At 32.2% G+C, this 25,660-nt stretch overlaps 1 long non-coding RNA gene across 5 annotated transcripts in view; it reads right to left on the bottom strand.

Moving 5' to 3' along the window:
* LOC140696911 (uncharacterized) overlaps positions 1–25,660 on the bottom strand; it is a 284,041-nt gene that overhangs the window by 206,191 nt on the left and 52,190 nt on the right. The window contains exon 1 of one of the 5 annotated variants that reach the window (XR_012073578.1): positions 5,819–5,978. The exons of the other annotated variants lie outside the window; for them this stretch is intronic. This is a non-coding gene — a long non-coding RNA (uncharacterized lncRNA). Of the gene's footprint in view, positions 1–5,818; positions 5,979–25,660 lie in introns of those variants that run through there. 5 annotated transcript variants of the gene reach the window in all.

Raw genomic sequence — 25,660 nt, 5'->3', positions numbered from 1 at the left:
AGTCAAAGATGCTTGTTCGCTTCCATCTTTCCCAGTGCAGTCTTGGGTTCACAGGGCAAACAAAGTGGTGTGAAGTGCTTAGGGAGTTACTTAGCCTAACTATTTCCAAAAGCCTAAACCACAGACTGGAAAAAAAAATTTGATATCCATCACCTTGACACAGGGACTTCTTCTACCTCCTTTCCTGGACAATCTACCCTATAAACTGTCACTCCAAATTTCTTAAAACCCAGGTCAAGAAATAATGATCATTACATGCAAGTTTTTAGTCACCTCTCCCAGACAGCCAAAGCAAAACCTGAAAGTCGGGAAACAATGATATTAGGCAGAATGAAATGGAATGAGTACTGTGGTAGGATTCTGACCCCTCCAACTGCTACATTTGAGCCTCTGAAAATAACTTCCCTGATAAAATGTGAATGCTAATACTAGTTCAAAGAATTGAAGACTGAATATGGTAAAATAGATGTCACATAACCATTTAGTGCTTGGCATGTTTTAAGAACTCAAAAGGTAATATTATTGTTATTATATATGCTGCCCTTGATTACAAACAATGTTAGTTTCCTTTCCTTTGGATGACTGCCATATTTTTATCCATCTGTTATTAATGATTTCCAAAATGTCAAAGGCAGAAAAGCATCAAGAAAAGAGAAAATGGAAAGAAGAACCTGTTAAAGAGTAAAGGGGCTATTTATCTATTCATTTCAGACGGAGATAGTATTCATATGAATTATCAGCTAAAGCATAACTTCCTATCTTTTTGCATCAGTATTTCCATAAGCGAGTTGAATCAGTGATCTCTCCTTGACTCTTTCTCCTTCCTTTTGGTGCTTCTTCCCACATTATCACCAAGAAATACTCAAAATATTACTTAGGATATTCTTTATTCTTAGAAATGTTTGGCAAAAATATATATTTAGCCCTAAAAACACATGCCTATTATGTACCAAGTATTGGCTCAGCTGGGTATTTTTTTTTCTTTGCCTATTTTGAGTCTGCATCTCAAAAATGTTAGGTTCTGGGGGAAAAAATGCCCCTGAAAACTGAAGAATTTCCACTGATCCAACAGCTGAATTCTCTTAGGTCTGACAGTCACCCTGCTTTCCACCAGGCCAACTAAAACCACTTATTTCTGATTGGAAGTATTTCACACGACCAATACTGTTTCACGTACAACTGACTTTTACTGATAGAAATTAAGATTTTGTAGGCTTATTTTCATCCTGAGTAAACTTCCTAAATGACACATTTTTTAGAATACCATCTATATTAGTGTTCCATGTACACTGAAAGAATATGGATTCTATTTTGGTAAGTGCCTTTCAAAATATATTTTAAAATATTTTTTGAGTTACTTTTTCTAAGAATTCTTAATAGCAATGTTTCTTCAGTTCTATTTATCATTTTTAGAGCATTATAAAATATATCCTTTTTAATTGGGGTCTAATGAGTATCAAACTTACTAGATTCAATTAATTATCCTACATTGCAAAGCTAAAACATAGGTTACTGCAATTCATTATTAAACGGTCTAGTTTGAAAGTTATTATTAATTTATGTTTTTCATTTATGTTCTTAACTGTGGTTTGTCTTTTAACGATTTTGCTTTTGTGTTCTAATATTTAAGTGTAAAGGCTATGCTACCTTCAAAACCTGAGTTGATTATATCTTCTATGCTTCAGAATAGCTTATATGAAATGAGAGTTAGCTATTTAATAAAAGCTCCAAATAACTCTTCCATGATATTTGGTTCCAGAAACTTTGTGGATATATTTCCTTGCTAAATGAAAAATATTCACCAAGGTTGTTGGTCTAGTCAGGATTTTAATATGTAATAACTAAATTGTGTTCATTCATATATTTTATATAATCTACTTCAAATGGTAATCAGATTTGTTGTGCAATTATAGCTTTATTCCTTATTTCTTAACCTACTTAGCACTTAAAAATCCAATTATGTTCATTTCCTGTTTCTAGTTCTTTTTTTAATTAAAACTTCCAGGACTAATGATATTTACTTATTATTTGTCTCAAAGAACTATCTTTAAACTTTTCATCAGTTCTGAGCTTTCTTGGTTTTTGTTCACTGATCTTTGCCTTTATCTTTTCCTTATGTTAGCTTTGTTTTCTTTTTCCAACTGTATAAATTGAATGCTTACATCAATAATTTTGTTTTTATTAACTTAATGGCACATACCTATGGTAGGATTTTAACTTACAGATATTTTAGAGGTATAGCCAATTTTTAGTATACAGGATTTAGAAATAGATATTTGTTATAGTGTTTGCCTATCTATCATCAAAGGGAAGTCGGCCTGCCATCTAAGTAACCATATTCCCCCGCTATCCATAGTTAATTCTCCAAGGAGTAACCACTGAATCCAAGTGAGACAATCCTTACAGTGGACAAAAGAACTGGACCGGTTTCACATATATATGTGAATTATTGTATCATTTTTTTAATTGGTGGGGGGGGGATTAGGTTTTATTTTATTTTTAGAGGATGTACTGGGGATTGAACCCAGGACTTCAAGCATGCTAAGCATGCATTCTACCACTTGAGATTTACCCTTCCCCCCTTAAGAAAATTTTTTATTGAAGTACAATTGATTTACAAAGCTGTGTTAGTTTCAGTTTACAGCAAAGTGATTCAGTTACACACACACATATATACATGTAGGTATGTACACATGTACATTCTCTCACTCTTGCTCTCTATTTCTCTCTTCTCCTCCAACCATGGGAGGATACAGTGAGAAGACAGCCATCTACAAACCGGAAAGAGCTCTTTCCAGACACCGTATCTGCTGACTTCCTGATCTTGGACTTACCAGCTTCCAGAACTGTGAGAAGTAAGTTTCTAACAATCTGTGGTAAGTTGTTTTAGCAGCCTTAACTAAGACACTTAGTTTTCTTACAACAGTGAACTTTTTTTCTTGTTCATGTTATGTAAGAGCTATTGTTTGGCTGTGGCTGTGCTGAGTTGTTATAGCTCAACTGTACTTATCAAGGCTCATTTCCATATGTCTTCTCAATCTGGGACCCAGGCTAAAGGAGTAGGCACCATCATGCTTTTCACATGGTGAAGAAGAATAATAAAAAAGACAAACTAGGCAAGTACATGTAAAACTTCCGCTTGGATGACGCATGCATCAGGTCATTTTTTACTGGCTAAAGGAAGTCACACGACCAAACCAAGGCCAATGGTGAGTATACTCCCGTTACAGGAAAGCATGGCATGGGCAGAGAGAGAACAATAATCATGAGTAAATACAACCAACCACAACTGTCTAGCATAAAACTCTTCTGCCAGAACTTCCTCTTTTTTTTTGTCTTTGCTAAAGTACATCAGACACTTCCATTTTTAAGGAGTGTGTACATAAGTAATATATTTTTTCACCTTTTTGTCTTTGTGCTTTTAGAATGTCTTTTGGTTATTTTTCCCTTAAGTAGGTCTGACCCTTTTGGCACACTAAAATTTTCCCCTTAAAACTTACTTGATAACTCATCAGATCCAGAGAAAATAAAAGTAAATGGAAAAGGGAAAAAAATTAGGAATTATTTATATTTAATAGAGAAAAAATGAAATTTCCTTAAAATACTAAATAAAGGCAGAGTGAAAACTGGTAGAACAGGTAAAGGATTTCAGTAATGTTTAAAAATGTTAACATAGTTAAATGATGCTGAGAGATCAAATAGGATAATGAGTGGAAAGAATCCATTAAAGTTAGTAAGAAGGATGTCATTACTTTCTTGATAAGAGCACTTTCAAGAGAGTGATAGGGAAGATTTTATTCTATAATGAGAAGAGAAGGAGCATAAACAAGTGCAGACAATCTTAACTCACTACTGTTTTCCAGGAACAAAGCACTTATAAGTCTAATATTCTTACAAAGCTCAATCTTCAAAGCAATACTCTTACATACTCTTATTTTACAGAAGAAGAAAAGGAGATTCCAAAAAAGCTGCTTCTTTATTCAATGACACACATCTTAGCTTGGATTCAAATTCAACTATAACTAATTCCAAGGTCAATCTTTTCCTTAAACTTTCCTTCTTGCCCTTACTTACAAAAGAAATCTGATTCCTCATTTAGACATAAACTGATTGTGATTAGATGGCATTATCTACATCCTTCCAAATGTAGATCAACTGTAGTTCCCATATTTAAATTTAACTGTCAAGAATAGTATTTTTGAATATTCCAATATACCTTTGCAATTATTTATTTAGGCATTTGTTTATTGCAAATGTTTAGATCATTGTGAAGTGCAGAAGGACATTAACATGTTGATGCCTTAGACTATATTGTTTTTCTTACACTTGTACTGCCTTCTAATGGCTGGTTGCATCTTTTGAAAATTAGATGGGGAAATTAACAGTTATTTGTGTCAAACTTTCTAAAATGCAATTGCTCTTGGGCATTGCAAATATTAATTATTTTACATAAAGTTATTGTTTGTTGAGCATTGCTGCATAAGTCTTTTTGAATTTGTTATTTTATAAAAAAATTTCTGATAAAGTAGAATATATATAAATAAAATATGAATAAAGAATAAATATGAATATGAATAAATAAAATTAATAAAGAATAAAACAAAATATATATTTGGCCATGTTTGATAAAAGATTTTCTTAAGAATTAAATGTACCTACATGCTTAATAAAGCAGAGACTATAGACAAATCAATTCCATTCTGGGAAAAACATATTTTCTGGCACCCACACCTTTATTCTATTTTAATTCCAATAAGAAAACTTCTTGTGGCAACTTACATGGATCCACTATTACATTAAACCATTGAGTAATGGTTATCTGATATTCCTTTATTTAAGTTATGTAGTAATTTTTAAATATTCACTACATTATTTTGTCATTTTTGAAGAATTTTAATTAAATCATGTCTATTTTACATTAATCAATCCCTAGTACTGTGAAGTAAAAATTTTAAATAATACCTTGAAAATATATTGCCTATGACGACCTAAATAGAAACTACATTCATTTACCAATCAAATCATTCTAATTTTATTATGGCATTTATTTTTGAAAACAGTAAAGTAGCAAATAGAGTTTCTAAGAAGTAAACAGTATGATTTTTTTTCTGGAAGATAAAAATGATTCAAATTATTATTGTGAAGCTGTAAATAATGTTTAATAATACAAATAACAGAATGAAATAATATCCACATTACAGTTATACTACCGTAGACTTTTTGGCTAGTATGGACAAAGTTTTAATCAGTGAAACCATCCACCTGTAAATAACTTGAAAATCTGAGACTTGTCAAATATCACTTAAATCAGACAGAAGAAATAGTAATGACAGTGACATTTTAGTCTATTTTAACAGTCAACAGAAAAATTATGTAATAAACTGCCACATTAGGAGGTTGGTTTGGGATGATTTTTAAGTAATTAATATTTATTCACTAATACTATCAAATAAACCATAATCATAAAATTTCAAATGTAAGAGATAGATAACTTATTACTGCATTCAATATCACATTATTAGTGTCACCTAAAGTGCATAAATATTTCTCTAAAAGTGATTTTTAATGTAACTATAATTAATATGGTTGAAATTATCAACACATTGGTGTCAGAAATATGATAATATGTTTAACTTGTACATACAATAAATCAAGCTATTTAGAATCAGGTAGCCTGATCCATGCCATATAACTCATTTTTCCTGGCCAAAGAACTGGTGGCAGAATCATTTCTTATCAATACTTGTCCAGCCCCTCCAACTGTGGGACTACTATCCCAGTTAGATTTAAACTTTCGAAAAATTTGAAATAGCCTCACCCTTCAGCCATTGGGATGTATGTCTGAAGACACATTGAGATTCATAGGCCAGAGATTGTGACTTTTTGTGGGGGAAGTTGCCCTCAGTCTCTTCAATGACTTTTGAAATTCATAGATTGAAGAAATCTGGCTGCCATCTGTCTTGCCTTTTGGAATGCTGTATTCTGCTAATCATAAGGATGATTTAATATACACAGTTTGACAGTACATTTTTGCAAAATTTTGTATCATTAAATAGTTTATCTTTAAACATTAAATTTCTCAAAAAAATTAGGGTTTAATTTGGCTTCAATTAAGAGTATAAATTGAAAAGAAGTACATTTGAAAAGTTTTCACAGTTTTATGGTTTTCTTTATGCATTTCTCTCTTCACTCTTACTCACCCTATCTTCCCAGATAATTTATATTGCAGTTGTTTTAGTGAATGATGTTACCATTTTGCTTATTAAAGATTACCAAGAAAACTGTTGAATTTTTAAGGCTAATATGGTCACCTTTCTAAACCATTTGCTTCTAACAGTTTTGAAATTAACTTAAAAAGATACATGTACCACAATGTTCATAGCAGCCAAGACATGGAAACAACTTAAACGTCCATCGACAGATGACTAGACAAGGAGTTTTGGAATATTTATACAATGAAAGCTACTCAGTCATAAAAATGAATAAAATAATGCCACTTGCAGCAAGATGGATGGACCTGAAGAATGTCATTCTAAGTGAAGTAAGCCAGAAAGAGAAAGAAAAATACCACATGATATCATTTTTATGTGGAATCTGAAAAAAGAGAGAGAGACAAACGAACTTATTTACAAAACACAAACAGACTCACAGACATAGAAAACAAGCTTATAGTTACCGGCAGGGAAGGGATAAATAGGGAGTTGGAGATTTGCAGATACTAACTACTATATATAATATAGAAAACAGGGAACTATATTCAATATCTTATAGTAGCTTATGGTTAAAAAGATTATGAAAACAAATATATGTATTTCCTGTATGATTGAAATAATATTCTATACTCCAGAAATTGACACAACACTGTAAATCGACTGTACATCAATAAAAATATTTTTTAAAAAGAAATTTATTTTCCTGACTTTCCTAACAATACGGATATTCTCTGGATGTAAGTTCTGTTTCCTTCTTTACTGACATTTATAGCTCTTCCCCTCCACCCCCTACTTATTGCCTTGGATAGAACTGCCAATACTACACTGACTGAAGGAAATTATTTCAGTTTCCTTAAATAGTACTGTTTCTAGAATTTTCACTAATAATGATTATTGGTATTTCATGTTTCCCAGGAAATATGTTTTACTAATAAATGAAATTTCTTCTGTTTCACTTTTGCTAGGAGCTTTTATTAATTTGAAGAATTAAATTTTATCTAATGCTTTTTTAAAGCAAGATTACTATTTCTATTCAACTTCTTCATGTAACATGCTAGATTGAAATAACATTTTTCTAATGTTGAATAATCCTTGTATTTCTGGTACAATCTGAGATTGGTAATGAGTTACTCTTTAAACATATTTAATATTTATATTTAAGAACTGCAAATTCGCACATATCTGTAAGTAAAATTTGTCTATATTTTACATTTTAAATTTTATCATTGTTTGGCTTTAGTATGAGTTATCCTAACCTCATAAATGATTTAGGAAATGATCCATCATTTTCAATGTTCTAGACAGCTTATAAAATATAGATGTTGTTTACTTTCGGTAATTTCGTAGCTCTCAGAAGTCAAAGACTCTAGACCTGGTAATCTTTTTTTTAGATAAATTCTTAAATATTTTTAAACGTTCCTATAAATTAACTGTCTATTCTACTGCAGGTACTCTTGATTATGTCTTGTTATACACATTTCTTTGTTCTACCATTCAGAATATTTTCACAGTAACTATTAGTCGCAAAAGATATCCTTATGAGTCTGTTACCAGCATTTTATCAGGGTATACAACTGAGTTCAGATAACTTTAGTGACTTGCTGGGAATCTACATAGTTGTATTTTGTGCCAGAACTACATTTCAAATTCTCATTCTTTCAATGGCTGTTAACATTTTGTGGGAATAACACAGTAAGAATAGTTGGGTGACTCCTGTTACTAACTCTGGTGCTATCAAGCAAGCCACTCAGTTTTTATGAGTTTATTTCCTCATATACATGATTAAGTAAATTTTGAAAGTCATTTCAGTCTAGGATTACTGACTATATTTCTAATATAACATGTTATTTCAAAATATATGTAATTTTCAATCTACTGTGAAAAGGTATTTTACAGTGAGAGAAAAGTCTTCTGAAAAATAATATGGTTTCTTAAGATATAAAAATTTGGCTAAGGAAACATCTATTACACTGGATAAGAAAACTAGAAGACAATATTATAAACCCTGACTTCCAGTTAGTTTAAGTTCCTCAACTAAAAGTAGCAGGGTAAAAACAGAAAACTGGTTCATTTTTAACTCATTCAAATTAATAGATTTTTGGAATATTATTTTAGAGATATTAATAAATTTGTTAATAAAGATGTATTTATGATAAAAGTACTTAATTACCAATGGATTCATTATTCAGAATATCATAGATACGCCTATAATAATTTGTGGTAATTGAGGATTATTTTCCCCAGGGTAGAAGAAAATTAGCCATAAATTTATACTGAGGTATTTTCACTTAATTAACTTTTTCAGTATTCTTAATTTAATATTCTCATTGTTTTGTCTGTTTGTTATAATTTAAAGAATATGTATTCTAACTTATATGGCTATAGAAATGTCTGTAAAATATTAGCTTTGAAGCAAATTATGCAAAATGGGAATTTATTAGCCTTCCCTGAGGAAAATATTATCACATAAAATAAAAGCAAATTTACATGTTTTGCTCTTTAAGTCCATTCATGAGCTAATAAAAAACAATTCAATATGTAATATATAATGAATACATACAGGAAAGTCATCATGAGAATACAACATTCATTTTTAAGATTCTGTCCTATAGGATTTAACCTGCCACAGAAAATACTTAATTTGCATGACTTGTAGAACTTAATTTTATATGTGTATTATATTACTCATCTAAAATTTTACTTTCAAGTACAAGGGAAATTATATGGTCATTTCCAAGAGAATTCTGCTGTAAAACAGACATAATCACACTTTATTTTCTATTTTAATAATGTTTGGCCTTTTCATCTTTTTTTTTTCTTTTTAATTATAGGCTTTCCTTGAATCTAATTCATGTCAGAGAGTTAATCTAATGGCTTACTAGAAGTTCAGAGTCTAGTTCTCCAAGTAAGCACTAGTTCTCCAAGTAAGCATCATATTAGGGTTCATATGGAAAATCCTGTAAGTTACGTTATGAACATAAGTTATTTTTATTCATCTTGGGAATAGAAATATGTTCCTTTTCTCCATTCTTGGAATTTGTAGGGTAAATTGGTATGACGAATGATCCCTTGGTGTTCTTAGTGTTAAAGCTATAATCTTAGTATTAAAAGAATAGTTCTTAAGTCTTTGAAAATACATATATCTATGATTCTGAAAAACCAAAAATACAGAAAAATAAATGAATAAGTTTATCAGATCACATGACTGGTAGGAAAACAATAAATCAGCTTTGCAGAAAAAAGCAGTAGATAGAAAGACAAATCCTTTGTGATACTTATTGGACTGAGCTTGATTACAGAAATACTTTATCTTCCTCCATATTGGAAATATATTTTGAAAGTATACATATTATTAGGAAAAAAATACAGCAAAATGTGTGTGTGTGTGTATCATAACTACAAACACTCATCTTCACTTCTTCCCATGTAGCAGAAGTACAGTTAACTGGATAAGGACTTTTGTCTTTGTCAAGCCCTTGACTCCATTCTGACCCAGCTGAGTGAGATAATATCTGGGTGGTGTGTTTTGCCTTATGGACTCTACAGTTGTGATTGGTATACCTACAAAAGGATAACACAGCTACCTTTCTTCAGAGCAACTGATGTATGTAAGCTTGAAGGGTCTGCAAATGAACTATTTACCCTCTCTCCCACTAAGTAAGTGTATTAATTTCCTATTGCTGTTATAATGTACCACGCACTTTGTAGCTTAAAACAACATAGATTCACTATTCTACAGTTGTAGAGGTCAGAAATTTAAAATGGCTAAAATCAAAGTATCAGCAGGGTTGTGCTCTTTTCTGTAGGCTCTAGGGGATAATCTGTTTCCTTGTCTTTTCCAGCATCCAGAGGCCTCCCACTTTTCTTGGCTTGTGGTCCCTTCCTCCACCTTCAAAGCCAGCAACACAGCATCCCTAATCTCTCTCTGGCTCTAACCTCCTGCCCTTCCCTTTCACATTTAAAAGACCCTTGTAATGATATATATTAGGTTTACCTATATAATCCAGGATAATCTTTTTTTATCTTAAAGTCAGCTAACTCACAACACTAATTCCACCTGCAACCTTAATTTCCCCTAATATAGTCACAGATTGTAAGGATTATAACATGGGCATCACTGGAGGGGTTCCAGGATTCTACCTGCCACTACATGTTATTAAGTCCTTGTCATGTTATTACATTAATAATACCTTTTGAATCAGCTAATGGATTATTGAGTTCACTTGCTACAAGATAATCTGAGAAATATATGAGAAGAAACACTGGGCTGGGAGTCAGAAGGTATAAATTTTAGTTCTAATTCTGTCCTTGAAGATATGCATTGTTTCCATGAAGTCACATTGATATCTGTGAGACTAAAATTCCAAATATGGATTGGGTAACCTCTAAATGCTCATAAGCCCTAAAATAAAAATTCTTATTTATGGGAAAGAAAGAATGTCAAGTCAAACAAGAGGCTTGTAAAACTGGAAGACTAAGTAAATAGTAGCAGACTTTGAGAATTATCAGATACAAGATTCCAAAGGGGAACATATTTGATTTTTTTTTAAACTTTTGGAGTTAAACAAAGAAAGAGAACAATTCCAAACTCTGTATTGTTTTGGCATTTCTTGAGCCATGCAGTGAGAGCTGGATACAATGCCTACATGGTCCACAGTCTCTGGAAGAAGCAATGTCAGCAGGTTATGCACATGCCCAGGGAGACTCTGATATTAATGGCAGAGAAGAGTTTGAGAATTAAATGTCTTTTCTAACTCCTCCAAAAAGCAGTGAGTAATATGTGAGGAGAAGAAGTGAGGACTCAGTCTATTCGGAAATGTCTCCAGTTTGAGTATAGAGAGGGTTAAAAACCAAGCATTGAGACAAGTTGTGGGATAGGTGAGAGCTCTGATGACTGAACTACAGAACCAGCATATCTCACATCGCAATGACTTTTAGATGCGTGAAGTGAATAAGCATTAGGCTGTGGGGCTTGAGATTGTCATGGAAAATTTTATCTATCCTTCATAACTATATCATTAAATTTCTCATTATAACTTAATATAGACTTAATCTCAATGTAATCTCAATATAAGCTTCTTATACTATGTTCTGGCTATTTCTGAGACTTCTTGGATTAAGGAATTAACTATCAGAAAATGTTATATAAACTGACTACCCTTAGAATTCAATAAAAATAGCAAACATGAGTATATTTAAGAGTGTGTGTGTGTGTGTGTTAAGGTAATAATGCTCATCTGTAGCCTACATAATAATATATGATTGAAGGATTTATCAGCCCTCCAGTATAATACATATTTAAATTTATTCTGAGAAACTTATAAACATATATACTTGAATTCATGTTAGGGACATCTTACAAATAAGGGACTTTTGTTGAGTTAGTGAGAGTAGCAATCAAGAATGTCTTTTCTCTATGAATGATAAGAATTAATTAGCAAGACCCAAAATGACACACTCAGAGTCATGAGCTGTTTGGAAAGCAGTGAAAATAAGAGTTGGACAATTTGGGAACATATCAGGCTATCTGTGGGCATCCCTATGTATTCTGGAGTAGCTTCATGTCCATAGCTAGGAGTTAAAACAAGGGGTTCAGGCTGCTGCTCAAGGCTTAATTCTGAGATTTGCAGACAAGGTCATGCTCTCAAACATACAAACATTCTCTCTAAATACAACTGTGTTGCCATGACTAGAGCTGTAAAAATATTCTACTATATTTCCTAAAGTCTAGAGGGTATAAAAATGCTGTAGAAGAAAAAAAGAAGAATCATATTTATTTCCTTCACCCTTCAAAAGTAGTTTAAAAATAAATTAAGTTATTTTCCAGTGTTTCCTCTACCAAACTGCATCATACATCCTAAAGGAAATATACAGAGCATAAAAGATAAAATAACACTTGTATGCACCAGAACAGACTAATAAAAAACCATCCTGAATTTATTCACAAGGAAACAACCTAAGGCTAGAAAAAGCTGAGTATGATAGAGAAATGAAAAACTGAGGATACTCAGATGACTCCCTCAAAGGGCTGTTTTATGGCATGATTTATGGACAGAGGATGGAGAAACTCCTAAAGAGTGTATACTCAGTCATAGCAACAGTAATTCACAACAATGGAGTCACTGATGATCATTCAAGATTGTGCCTATATATTTTTAAAATAAAAGTCATACATATTTAAGTCAGCAATTTTCTAAAGTATCATTTTAATTACTCTCTTACACTTAGAATTTATCTATTGTGTATCTGATAATCACAAAGCCATTTATCAGCACACTGCTTCAGTAGTTCCCACATTAATATACAATATTAGCAAGGCTTATAGACAGAGGTTTTTCTATTTGCCTCTTAAGTAAGCTTCCTTTAAATAGATATTCAGACAAAGAGTCTTACTAGTAGGTTAGAAAAAGCTGTGAAAGGGTGACAATTGTAGTTTAGATCCTGGAATACACCAATTTGCTTCTTGTACTGCAATCTTACTAAGCATGCCTTTAACTTAGTCTTTTAAAAATTGTATTCACAAGATACTGTTAGTGGATCACCATAAACACTTACTCATCATCAGTGAACATAAATTCACTATCAGTTTTGACTAAAAGTGCACCCATGATATAATTTTCATAAATGAAAGCATATTCTTAATACCTGTTCTACATTAAAAAGACTACTAAAGAGAAAACCATAGAAAATTTGTTAGTAAGCTAAGAACTAAAGAGCAAGTATTATGTAAACTACTTGATGCAATTCCACTAAAACTAAGAAAGAAACTTTTATCTTTAATGTAAATATTTACTCTAACTTGGCAACAAAGATAAAAATTTTATTTAACTTTAATTAGTGCATATTGGAGATTTCCTTTGGCATTATTTAAAAACGACACCAAAACTTGCTGACGGATTATACAATAAAAATATGAATAGGTATATTTAATGTATATTTATAATAATGATAGTTTGGTTTTGATTTATATATATTAAAGCTACAAAATGATGAACAACTATATGGAAACAAACTGGACAACCTAGAAGAAATGGACAAGATTCTGGAAACATACAGTCCACCAAGACTAAATCAAGAAGAAACAGACCACTTAAGCAGTCCAATCACTAGGAATGAAATAGAATCAGTAATAAAAACCTCCCTACAAACAAAAGTCCAGGACCAGAAGGCTTCACTTGGGAATTCTACCAAACATATAAAGAAGAATTCATATCGATCCTTCTCAAACTTCCGAAAGATTCAATAGGAGACAATACCCCCAAACTCATTCTATGAATCCTAATACCAAAACCAGACAAAGACACTACCAAAAGAGAAAACTACAGGCCAATGTCACTGATGTACTTAGATGCAAAAATCTTCAACAAACTATCAGCAAACAGAATCCAAAAGTATGTAAAAATGATCATACACCATAATCAAGTTGGATTCATCCCAGAGACACAAAGGATGGTTCAACATACGCAAATCAATCAATGTGATGTACCTCATCCACAAACTAAAGGACAAATATCGTATGATCATCTCAATAGATAAATAAAATGCATTTGATAGAATTCAACACCCATTTATGACAAAAACTCTTACCAAAGTGGGTATAGAGGGAACATATCTCAACATAATAAAAGCTATTTATGACAAACCTACAGCCAGCATAATAGTCAATGATGAAAAACTCAAAGCCTTCCCTGTAAAATCTAGAACAAGACAAGGATTCCCACTCTCACCACTTCTATTCAACATAGTCTTAGAAGTCCTAGTGACAGAAACCAGGCAAGAAAAAGAAAGAAAAGGGATCCAACTTGGAAGAAAAGAGTTAAAATTGTTACTATATGTGGATGACATAATACTATATAAAGAAAACCCTAAAAGCTCCACACAAAAACTGTAAGAGCTGATAAAAGAATTCAGCAAGGTAGCAGGATACACGACTAACATACAGAAATCAGTTGCATTTCTTTACATTAACAATGAAATATCAGAAAAAGAGAGTAAAGAAACAATCCCTTTTAAAATCACATCCAAAACAATAAAATACTTAGGAATAAATCTGACCAAGGAGGTGAAAGATTTATACATGGTGAACTACAAAACACTGATTAATAGAATTAAAGATGACTTAAAGAAATGGGAAGATATTCCATGTTCTTGGATTGGAAGAATCAATATTGTTAAAATGGCCATACTGCCCAAGGCAATCTACAGATTTAATGTGATCCTTATCAAATTACTCATGGCATTTTTCACAGAACTAGAACAAATAATCCTAAAATTTATATGGAATCACAAAAGACCTGAAATTGCCAAAGCAATATTGAAGAAAAAGACTGAAGTTGGAGAAATAACCCTCCCAGACTTCAGACAATATTATAGAGCTACAATAATAAAAACAGCATAGTATTGGAACAAAATGGATATATGGATCAATGGAACAGAACAGAGCCCAGAAATAAGCCCACAGACTTTTGGTCAATTAATCTTTGAAAAGGAGGCAAAAATATACAATGGAGAAAAGACAACCTCTTCAGCAAGAGGTACTGGGAAAACTGGACAGCAGCATGTAAATAAACAAAGTTAGAACATTCCCTCACTCCATACACAAAAATAAACTCAAAATGCCTTAAAGACTTATTACAAGACAAGACACAATAAATCTCCTAGAAGAAAACATAGGCAAAACATTCTCTGATATACATCTTATCAATGCTCTCCTAGGGCAGTCTACCCAAGCAATAGAAATAAAAGCAAAAATAAACAAATGGGACCTAGTTAAGTGTATAAGCTTTTGCACAGCAAAGGAAACTGTAAGCAAAACAGAAAGACAACCTACAGAATGGGAGAAAATATTTCAAATGATATGACTGACAAAGGTTTATTTTCCAGAACATATAAACAGCTTATAAAACTTGGTAACAACAACAAAATCCAAAAATGGGCAGAAGACCTAAATAAACAATTCTCCACTGAAGACATACAAATGTTCAATATTGCTAATTATCAGAAAAATGGAAATCAAAACTACAATGAGGTTATCACCTCATACCAGTCAGAATGGCCATCATTCAAAAGTCCACAAATGATAGATGCTGGAGAGGGCATAGAGAAAAGGAAATCCTCCTACACTGTTGGTGGGAATGTAGTTTGCTGTAGCCATTATTGAAAACAGTACAGAGATTCCTCAAAAAACTAAAATAGACTTAGCATATGATCCAGCAATCCCACTCCTGGGCATACGTCCAGAAGGAACTCTAATTTGAAAAGATACATGCAACCCAATGTTCATAGCAGCACTGTATACAATAGTCAAGACAACCTAAATGTCCATCAACAGATGACTGGATAAAGAAGTTGTCGTATATTTATACAATGGAATACTATTCAGCCGTAAAACAGAATAAAATATGCCATTTGCATCAACATGGGTGGACATGGAGAATGTCATTCTAAGTGAAGCAAACCAGAAAGAGAAAGAAAAATACCATATGATATCACTAATATGTGGAATCTAAAAAAAGAGGACACTAATGAACTCATCTACACAACAGAAACAGACTTGCAGACACAGTAAGCAATCTTACGGTTACCGGGGAGAAGGGGTGGCAAGGGATAAATCTGGGAGTTTGAGATTTGCAAATGTTAGCCACTATATATAAAAATAGATTAAATAAAGGGAATTTCTCCTGTATAGCACAGGGAACTATATTCAACACCTTGTAATAACCTTTAATGAAAAAGAATATGAAAATGAATTTATGTATGTACATGCATGACTGGGACATTGTGCTGTACACCAGAAACTGACACACTGTAACTGACTATACTTCAATTAAAAAAAAAATTACTCACATCTAACATCATACTTAATGGTGAAAAGTTGAAAGCCTTTCCTCTAAATTCAGGAATAAAACAAGGATGCCCACTCTTACTACTTCTATTAACCTAATGTTGGATGTCCTAACCCCAGTAAGTAAGAAAAGTAAATAAAAGACCTCCAAATTTGGAAGGAAGAAGTAATGCTGTTACTATCTGCAGATGGCATGACACTATATATGGAAAACCCTTAAGACTCCACCAAAATAACTATTAGAACAGATGAATTCAGTAAAGTTGCAAGATACGAGATTAACATACAGAAATCTGTTGCTTTTCTATACACTAATAATAAAGTATCAAGAGGAAAAAGTGAAAAAAAAATCCCATTTAAAATCATATCAAAAACAACAAAATATCTAAGAATAAACCTAATCAATGAGGTGAAAGACCCATACCCTGAAAAATATAAAACACTAATGAATGAATTTAAAGATGATACAAAGAAACAGAAAGATGTCTCATGCTTTTGTATTGGAAAGAATTACTATTGTTAAAATGGTCATACTACCCAAAGCAATCTTTAGATTTAATGCAATCCCTATCAAAATACCCATAACATTTTTCACAGAACTAGAACAAATAATCCTAAAATGTATATGGCACCACAAGAGACCCCAAATTGCCAAAGCATATTGAGAAAATTGAATTGAGAAAAAAGAATAAAGCTGGATGTATCAACCTCCCAGACTTCAGACATCAAAGCACCATGGCACTGGCAAAAGAACAGACAAATAGATCAATGGAACAGAAATGAGAGCCCAGAAATAAACCCATGCACCTATGGTCAATTAATCTACACAAAGGAGACAGAATTTACAATGGAGAAAAGACAGTCTCTTAAATAACGAGCACTGGTAAAAGAATGAGTTCCATGTAAAAGTTACACATAAAAAAATGAGATTACAACATTTCCTCATGCCATATAAAAAAATAAACTCAAAATGGATTAAAGACCTACACTGAAGACACAAAACTGTAAAACTCCCAGAAGAGAACATAGGTAGAACACTCTTTGACATAAACTGTAGCAATGTCTTTTTTGGATCTGACTCTTAAGGCAACAGAAATAAAAGCAAAAATAAACAAATGGTACCTAATTAAACTTACAAGCTTTTACACAACAAAGGAAACCACTGACAAAATGAAGACCACCTACAAAATAGGAGAAATATTTGCAAATGATATGACCAACAAGGGGTTAATATTCCAAAATATAAACAGCTCATACATCAAAAATATATAAAAGGTTCATACAATTTACTAGCAAAAAAGGAAACAACACAATCAAAAAATGGGCATAGGACCTGAGTAGACATTTTTCCCAAAGAAGACATACAGATGGCTAACAGGCACATGAAAAGATGCTCAACACTGCTAATTATTTAAAAATGCAAATCAAGACCACAATGAGATATCAACTCATACCTGTCAGAATGGCTATAATCAACAATTCTACAAATAACAAATGCTTATGAGGATGTGGAGAAAAAGGAACCCTTGTGCACTGTTGATGGGAATGTAAATTGGTTCAGCCACTATGGAAAACAGTATGGAGGATCCTCCAAAAACTAAAAATAAAACTAACTCATGATCCAGCAATTCTACTCCTGGGTATGTATCTGGAAAAAAAACAAAAACACTAATTTGAAAAGATACAGACACCCCAGTGTTCACAGCACTATACAATAGCCAAGATATGGAAGCAATTCAAGTGTCCAACAACAGACAAATGCATAAAGAAGATGTGGTATAGATACATAATGGAATATTACTCCATAAAAAAAGAATAAATCCTGCCATTTCCAGCAATGTGGATGGAGCTAGAGAATATTATGCTTACTGGAATAAGTTAGACAGAGAAAGACAAATACTGTATATCAGTTATACATGGAATCTAAAAAATAATACAAATAAATGTATATAGCAAAACAGATATCGAAAAGAAACTAGTGGTTACTGGAGAGAAGGAAGGGGAAGGGGCAAATGAGAAGAATGAGATTAAGAGAGACAAGTTACTATGTATAAAATAAACAACAAGGGTATGTTGGATAGCACAGGAAATTATAGCCATTATCTTATAATGACTTTAAATGGAGTACAATCTGTAAAAAAGGTGAGTCATTATGCTGTATACTTGAAACTAATGTAATATTGTAATTCAGCTACACTTTAATAAAAAACCAAATCAATAAATATTTTTGAAATGAATAAAAAATAAACATGGAATTATCTGCTAACGTATCTTTTAATGTGCACTGGAGGGAAAACAAGAAAACAAAGCAAAGTGTACTTTGTATTTATCAAGGTGAGTTTAGGGGACTGCACCTCAAGGTAAAAAAATCTTTGTATGGCAATCTGGGGCTAACTCCTTTTTTCCCAGTATCTGCTTTCAGTGAACATTTCCTTGCCACCAATCAGAGCAATGCATTATTCCAGGAGTTGCCTAGCTCCTGGAAGTTAACATAGCTGGAAGGAAAGGGTTTGCCTGTCACCCACACAAGGTATTACCTCTAACCACTTCTCCTTTCCCCTATCATCACCACCACTACTGCTTCTAAATGATGCTAAGCTAAGTCTCCTGCTTAGCCTGGAGTGGGGCAAGAAATTATTTGGTGATGAAAATGCAGACAGCCACCCACAGCCTATCCCACATTTGTGATGCATTATGGTTTTTCCCTTTATCAGCAACATCTACTTCCATCCCTACACACACCCATACAGACATACATAGAAATGGCAATTTTCTTTTTCCTTAAAGAATTATCTTAGGTTTTATGGCTGGGGAAACAATCCATAAGCCCATGCTCATTTGCCATATTCCACAGCTAACTTCTGAATAGCAAAAAAATAGTGGCCAGACAAAAATGGGCTCATAGTTGTTTTCCTGATGGGGAACAGCTACTGCTGAAAGATTCCAAGTCAAAGTAAGCCATTCTCCAATTTGAGGGCATTATATCTGAAGACATTTAAGAGACTGCAAATTTAGTATTCATGAAAGCTCACTGAAAAAAATACAGAAAGATCAACTTCAGGAAGAAGAAAATTGAATACAAAAGAAGTACTAGAAAAAGCCACAATGATCATAGCAACAGACACATGTTTTGGCAAATCAACTGTCATTTTCATAAATCTAAATTCATGATGGATTAAAAATAAGTTGGGCCAAAAATACTAGACAAAAATAACAAGATGAAAAGGTAGGCAATTTATAAAACATCCAAACTTATGAGAAGAATAAAGTTATTAATTTAGACTCTATTATAATATGAATTAAAATGTAAGGACAACTGTTAAGACAATATAAAGTATATATTATCTTAATCACAACTGCAGGAACAGAAAGATGGAGAAAAAATAAAGAAAACTAATAATCCAAAGGAAAAATGGGGAAAAACGTACATTCAAGGTAAACAGTATAAATTGCAAAATAAGATTTCAAAATTAATTGCTCCAGTAAATAAAGAAGAATTAAACTTACTTAAAGGCAAAGCTTATCCAATTAAATTTCAAAAGCCAAAGCAAGAACAGATACACACCGATCAGAAAATCAAATAAAAAACAAACATTGAAGAAAAAAATGTTATACCAGGCAAACACACATAACAAAATAAATATCAACATCAGACAAGTATTGTTGCAAAAAATCATTTAGAGGGGTAACATGATATTTAACAGGTTAATCCATCAAGAATATATAATACAAATATACAAACATATATGAGCCTAGTAGTTATTTTTTAAACTGAAGTACAGTCAATTATGACATGTCAATTTCTGGTGTACAGAACAATGTCCCAGTCGTGCATATATATATATATATATATATACATGCATACATACATACATATACACACACACATATACATACATATATTTGTTTTCCTTTTTTTTATTAAACATTCCCTGTGCTAAACAGAAGAAACTTTTTTAAAATCTATTTTTATATATAGTTGAGCCTAGTAGTTATAGCCTTAACTATATTAATGTAACACTATAATAAAAAAAACTGAAAAAATTGAGGGAGAATCTGTCAAATCTTCAAAGCTGGAAGACTTTTCTAATTTAATAAAATATTCCTCCTTTAATACATAAATAGATCCCACAGCTATCTTCTTTACAAACTTCATTTTCTTCAATGCATGTATCATTCTAATTTAATTCTTTGTTTACTTCCTTATTTTCAACCCATCCCCAACTAGAATATCTTCTTATAGAATTGGTCATTATCTTATTTAATACTGAGTTCCCATGCTGAGACAGTGACCTGGACATAACATACAATTATTTTTTTCCAAAATTACCATAAATGATCATTTCATTAAGTAATTGCTTATTAGCAAAAAGAAATTTACAAATTCTAAAGAATTAATACCATACAGGATATAATATCTAGACCAATGCACTTAGACTGGGAAGAAAATAATTAAAAATTATGAGTAAAACAGGTATTTTGAACTTCTTTAAATAAAGTATAGATAAAACTATACATTAAAATTGAGGGTTATAGTAAATTGATACTTAGAAACAATTTTTAGTTTTAGTACATTTATTTTAAAAAATGGTAACAAAGGAGATCAGTATTTAATTCAAAACTATGGGATGAAAGAAAATAAAAAGAAGGAAATTATAATTAAAAAGGAGGACAAACTGATGAATAGAAAAAAAAACTAAAAATAGAATTTAACAAAACCTTAGGAGGAAATCTGAGGACTTTTATTTCAGGCAGTATGGTGAATTAAGCATCCTGAACAGTATCACTAAAAACAATTAAAATACAGTATAATAAAGTATACAGATAATCTCCTAGCTATATCACTAGGCAGATAGGAAAGGACCCAAGAGGATGCACATAAAGGGAAAGGTAACCCAGGCAAGCTCATAAGCTTCAAAGCTGGTTTTCACTGAACTGTGGTGCATGTGAGCTTCCATGTTTGCTATTCACAAAAGTTAATCTACAAGGCTCAGTATTTTCTGTCACTCCAAATAAACAATGATAAAATGTGAAAATAAATAAAACTTAGAAACATATCTGGGAAAAACAATTCCAAAAATAGAAGACTATAGCGAAAACTTTAAAACTCTAATAAGGAACATTGAAGATAATCTGGATAAATTAAGACAGCTCCATGCCTTCACATTGGATGGCAGAATACCATGAATGGGTCAGTTTTCTTCCATTTTATTCATAAATTCTAGGCCATTCCTATTGTACACCAGAAATTGACATATTGTAACTGACTGTACTTCCATTTTAAGAAAAATTTTAATAAAAATAAATATAAATAAAAAAATGCAGTGACATTTGAATAGCACACACATGAAATTTATTCTAAAAAAAATGTATGGAGAATAAAGATCCACATAGGGTTAAATAAGATTTAAATGACGATTAAGGAACAAAAACTTGCCTTTTCATAGTCATAGGTAAATACCATACATTAATCACAAAAAAAGAAAAAACCGACCAATGCAATACAACAGTCAATACTGATAGAATCCCATATATATGGAACTTGATAAAAATTACCAACAAATTCATGACAAGAGAAAGCATGTTTATTGGATTTTTTTTTTTTTTTGGCAAATTGGCTTACTAGGAGGAAAAAGTAACTCTAAGTTCCTACCAAACACCATTTAGAAAGGTAGGCTTCATATAGATTAAATGCTTAAATGTAAAAGGTAAAAACATGAACTTAGGAGTAAAAGGAGAATATCTGAGTGACCCAGAGGCAAAAAGTGACATTATAAAAACATTTTTGAATAAGGAACACATATTGGGAGAGTTATAGCTTCCCAGGTCCAACCCACAATACAAACCATAAAGTTAAAATATTTCAGTATCTTTGATTACAGAAACATTAGGCGTTAAATCATTACATTGCTCACATTTATATATAACGACATTGAAGGCCAACCACTCTGGGAAAGCAGGATGCTGGGCATGGTAAGAGGAAGCAGTATTGTGTAGGAAAAGGAACACCCACTTTGGATCCAAGTTCTATTATTCACTAACTGTATAAGCACAAACTAGTCATTTCCTTCTTTTCCCACCTATATCTACGTGAAAAAACACACACTAAAGCCTTGCCAGAATCAGAGAAAACATAAGTCATCTAAGATAGCAAATAGTTAAGAGGATAAGCTGAGCAACTGGAGTGGTGTTTTGCTTGTTTGTTTTTGTTGCAAACTCATTCCTGGCAAAGTGCTCAGAAAGGGTTTTAGAAAATAAATGAATCGTCTATCAAGAAGAAATGCCAGCTGCCTCTACCTGATGCTTTTGAAATCCAGCCAGAGGTGGCACCTATACCCATAACTGAGAGGAAGAGAGAATCAGGTTGTATAGACTATTGCTCCAAAGGAGGAGTTTCTTTGAACATTCTCTGACTACTTGATTAGGTTTAAATGAATCTTAAAAAGATGTGGATTCAACTGAGTCTGAGATTCCTAGCAGAGGATATGGATCATTAAGAGTTTACTTCAGAAATTATCAAGACCTTGAATCTAAGCTAAAAGTCATCTACCAGTAGTTTAGAAAATATCATATTTTATGTTAATCGTCTAACTCCTACCTCCTATGTATTTTTAGTATAAGAAATTATTCCTTCTCAGATCTTTGGCCTTCTGGCTTCAGCTCTAATGGATTAATAAGTACCTACCACAAATGAACAAACTAAATCTTACAGTGTATTTGTGAAGATTTTACAATTGACAGCATTTATTCCAGGTGACCCATTCACCCCTAAAAGCAGGATGTTTCTTGGATAACAGCCAACAGACTCCTTATTTTTATTAAAGTTAGGATTATTCTGTTAACTTGTTAATTTCAAACATTTTTGTGATTTGCTATAAACAGGTCAAAGGAATTATTAAGTTTTCTTTTCACACAGTAGAGTGTTTTAAAGTGACAGATAAACAGCGGGTTGAAGAGGGAAATGCCCAGAAGGAAGAAAGAACTAGCACAGGGTAAAAATTAGAGGAAGAAAAAAATCTAACAATTCCAAAATAACCTGTCCACCACAGACATCTCTAAAGAATACAATGGTGGTGTGGTATTTCAAAGAATAAATGCTTCATGTGTGAAAAGAACAGTACTGAAAGCTACAAGTACAGATTTGGAATCAGAACTGAACTTATGGAAGTTGAATTTGTGCAAGGAGCACTTTTTAACAACCATTCACTACTCAAGAGTCTCATAAGCAGTGATTAGGCTACTAGAGCAATAATCACTTCACCAAGATGGTACGTGAGGAGAATAATGTACATTTTCTTATTTCAATTCATTCTTCACAGAATTCAGTTTGAAGGTAGCTGTATAAATCACTTCCTCATCCCTGTGATTTTCTAATTCTATACCACACGTTTAGTCCCAAATATTTGTGTAGTCTTTTGGTATGGTTTTTATTTCATTCATTTAGTTTACCATTTTATATTCAATATTCTGTATTCTTTAGTATTATTTTCAAATGCTTTTATACCTTAAGCCAGGTTCCAAATCAGCCTGCCAGAGAAAATGACTGCCAGGAATTGTAACAGCATGCATGTTTCGCCTTCATCCTTCGGAGAGTATTTCACTAAAAATAAACGACCTCTCCTCTAACCTCTAAATCTATTTTTACACCCATATTAAGCAAAATTCAAGAGGAAGAAAACATATATTTTCCTTCAAATAATATTTCATGTATCTTGTTTATAGTAACATATTTCCTAGAGGCTAAGAAATACACAGGAAAAATATATTTCCCCTATTGACAGAAGAAGTTCCTAATTAACCAGTGTGTTTCTTATGCAGTTTTTCAGAACATTATTACACAAATGCAAGATAACATGTTCCTGGTTGGAACTGTTCCATAATTTTGTCTTATTCACTTGATCACTATTTCAAAGATTTAACAGTAACATTTATGTTGGAAAAGCATCATCAAGTAAACATATTTTTGATAAATATTGAAATAAGCAACATACCTCTTGAATAGATGCCTTTTTTATTATACAATAGCTTCCTCAACAGTTATAGTGAATGCAGAAGTTATTGCTTATCCTATACAACAGCATTATAGTTATTATGAATAACATTCTAATCAAGCAAAAGTTATTTTTTAACCAATTCCCTAGTCTAAACTCACAGACCCAACCAAAGGTTACTCTACTGAAGGTCTTCAGTAATTTTTCATACTCTCTGCTCTCCCAACTCCCACATTCTCCAAACTTTCATTGGCTAACATTCAGCATATTTAAAGAAAGTTACATAATCAGTTACAGTGAGCAATGTTGGTAACATCTATCCAAACTGTTTGCATTTTTAGAAATACTAAGATTCATGTTAACATCATGCTTATCTATTTCACATATTAGAAAATTTTATCACTGTACTTTAATTAAAGAATAAAATGTGGCTAAATATAATTGTGTATTTTTGGTTAATTCTGGGATAGGAGAGTCTGAAAAACTCAGTGGGGTTTTATGGTATTCCAATTTGATCATATAAAAACTTGAATTATCAAAGAGGATCTTTAGGATAGTGAAAATACTCTGCATAATATGAAAATGATGGCTACATGTCATTATATATTTGTCCAAATAAATAAAATGTACAACACCAGAGTGAACCATTTGTCAGCTATGGACTTTGGGTGATTATGATGTGTGCATGTAGGTTCATCAGTTGTAACAAATGCACTGCCCTGGTGGGAGATGTTGAAAATGGGGGAGGCTATGCATGTGTTAGGGAAGGGGACTTTTGGGGAGTATCTGTATCTTCTCTTCAATTTTGCTGTGAACCTTAAACTGCTCTCACAAAAAAGTCTTAAAAAACAAAGAAAAGAAACCTCCAATTATCACATGATCATGCCCTAGAATATGACAGGCACAATTCGAACCAATCTCATCTCTTAATTATTACTATCCCCTCCGCTCACTCTACTTCAAAACACATTAACCTCTTCACTGTTACTCAAACCAACCAGGTCTGCTCCTGTGTCAGGAATGTGCTACTCCCTTTTCTGAAATGCTTTTCTCCCAGATGCCATTATGATTCCCTCACTCAAGTTTTTGCTCAGATGCCAACTTCACAAGGAGGCTTCCATCTCTAATACTACACATGCCCCTCAAACACCTGTCTTAACCTACTTCCATACTTGCATTTTCTCCTTAGAAATTACCAGCAAATTAAATAATATATATATTTACCTATATATTTTGTTTACTGACTAAACATTTTACTGTAATTTTACTGTATTTGTAAGGACAGAAAATTTTTTCATCGGTGTTGTTAACTTCTGTGTACCCACTACTTAGAATAGAGCCTTTTAACAACTAGGTTATCAAATAATTGATGTATGAAATCATGAATAAGAAGAATTATTATGGGCTTTACTACAGCACTGTTAGTATCACTTTGTATATGAGGGTTTTTTAATAAAGAAATGTGAATTTCAAGAATTCTGAGTATGCTTGAAAAAGCAATTTTAATTTAAAACCATTGTTTTTTATCTTGTTAACTAAGCATTAATAATGAGCATTTCATTTTAACCTTCAATTTCAAGATTCTAAAGAATATTAAATAGTAGCAGTGTGAG

This window comes from Vicugna pacos, chromosome 6, assembly GCF_048564905.1.
Source record: "Vicugna pacos chromosome 6, VicPac4, whole genome shotgun sequence".
Lineage (NCBI taxonomy): Eukaryota > Metazoa > Chordata > Mammalia > Artiodactyla > Camelidae > Vicugna > Vicugna pacos.
Note: the sequence above shows the minus strand (reverse complement) of the source record. Positions and strands in the feature narration are given on the sequence as shown.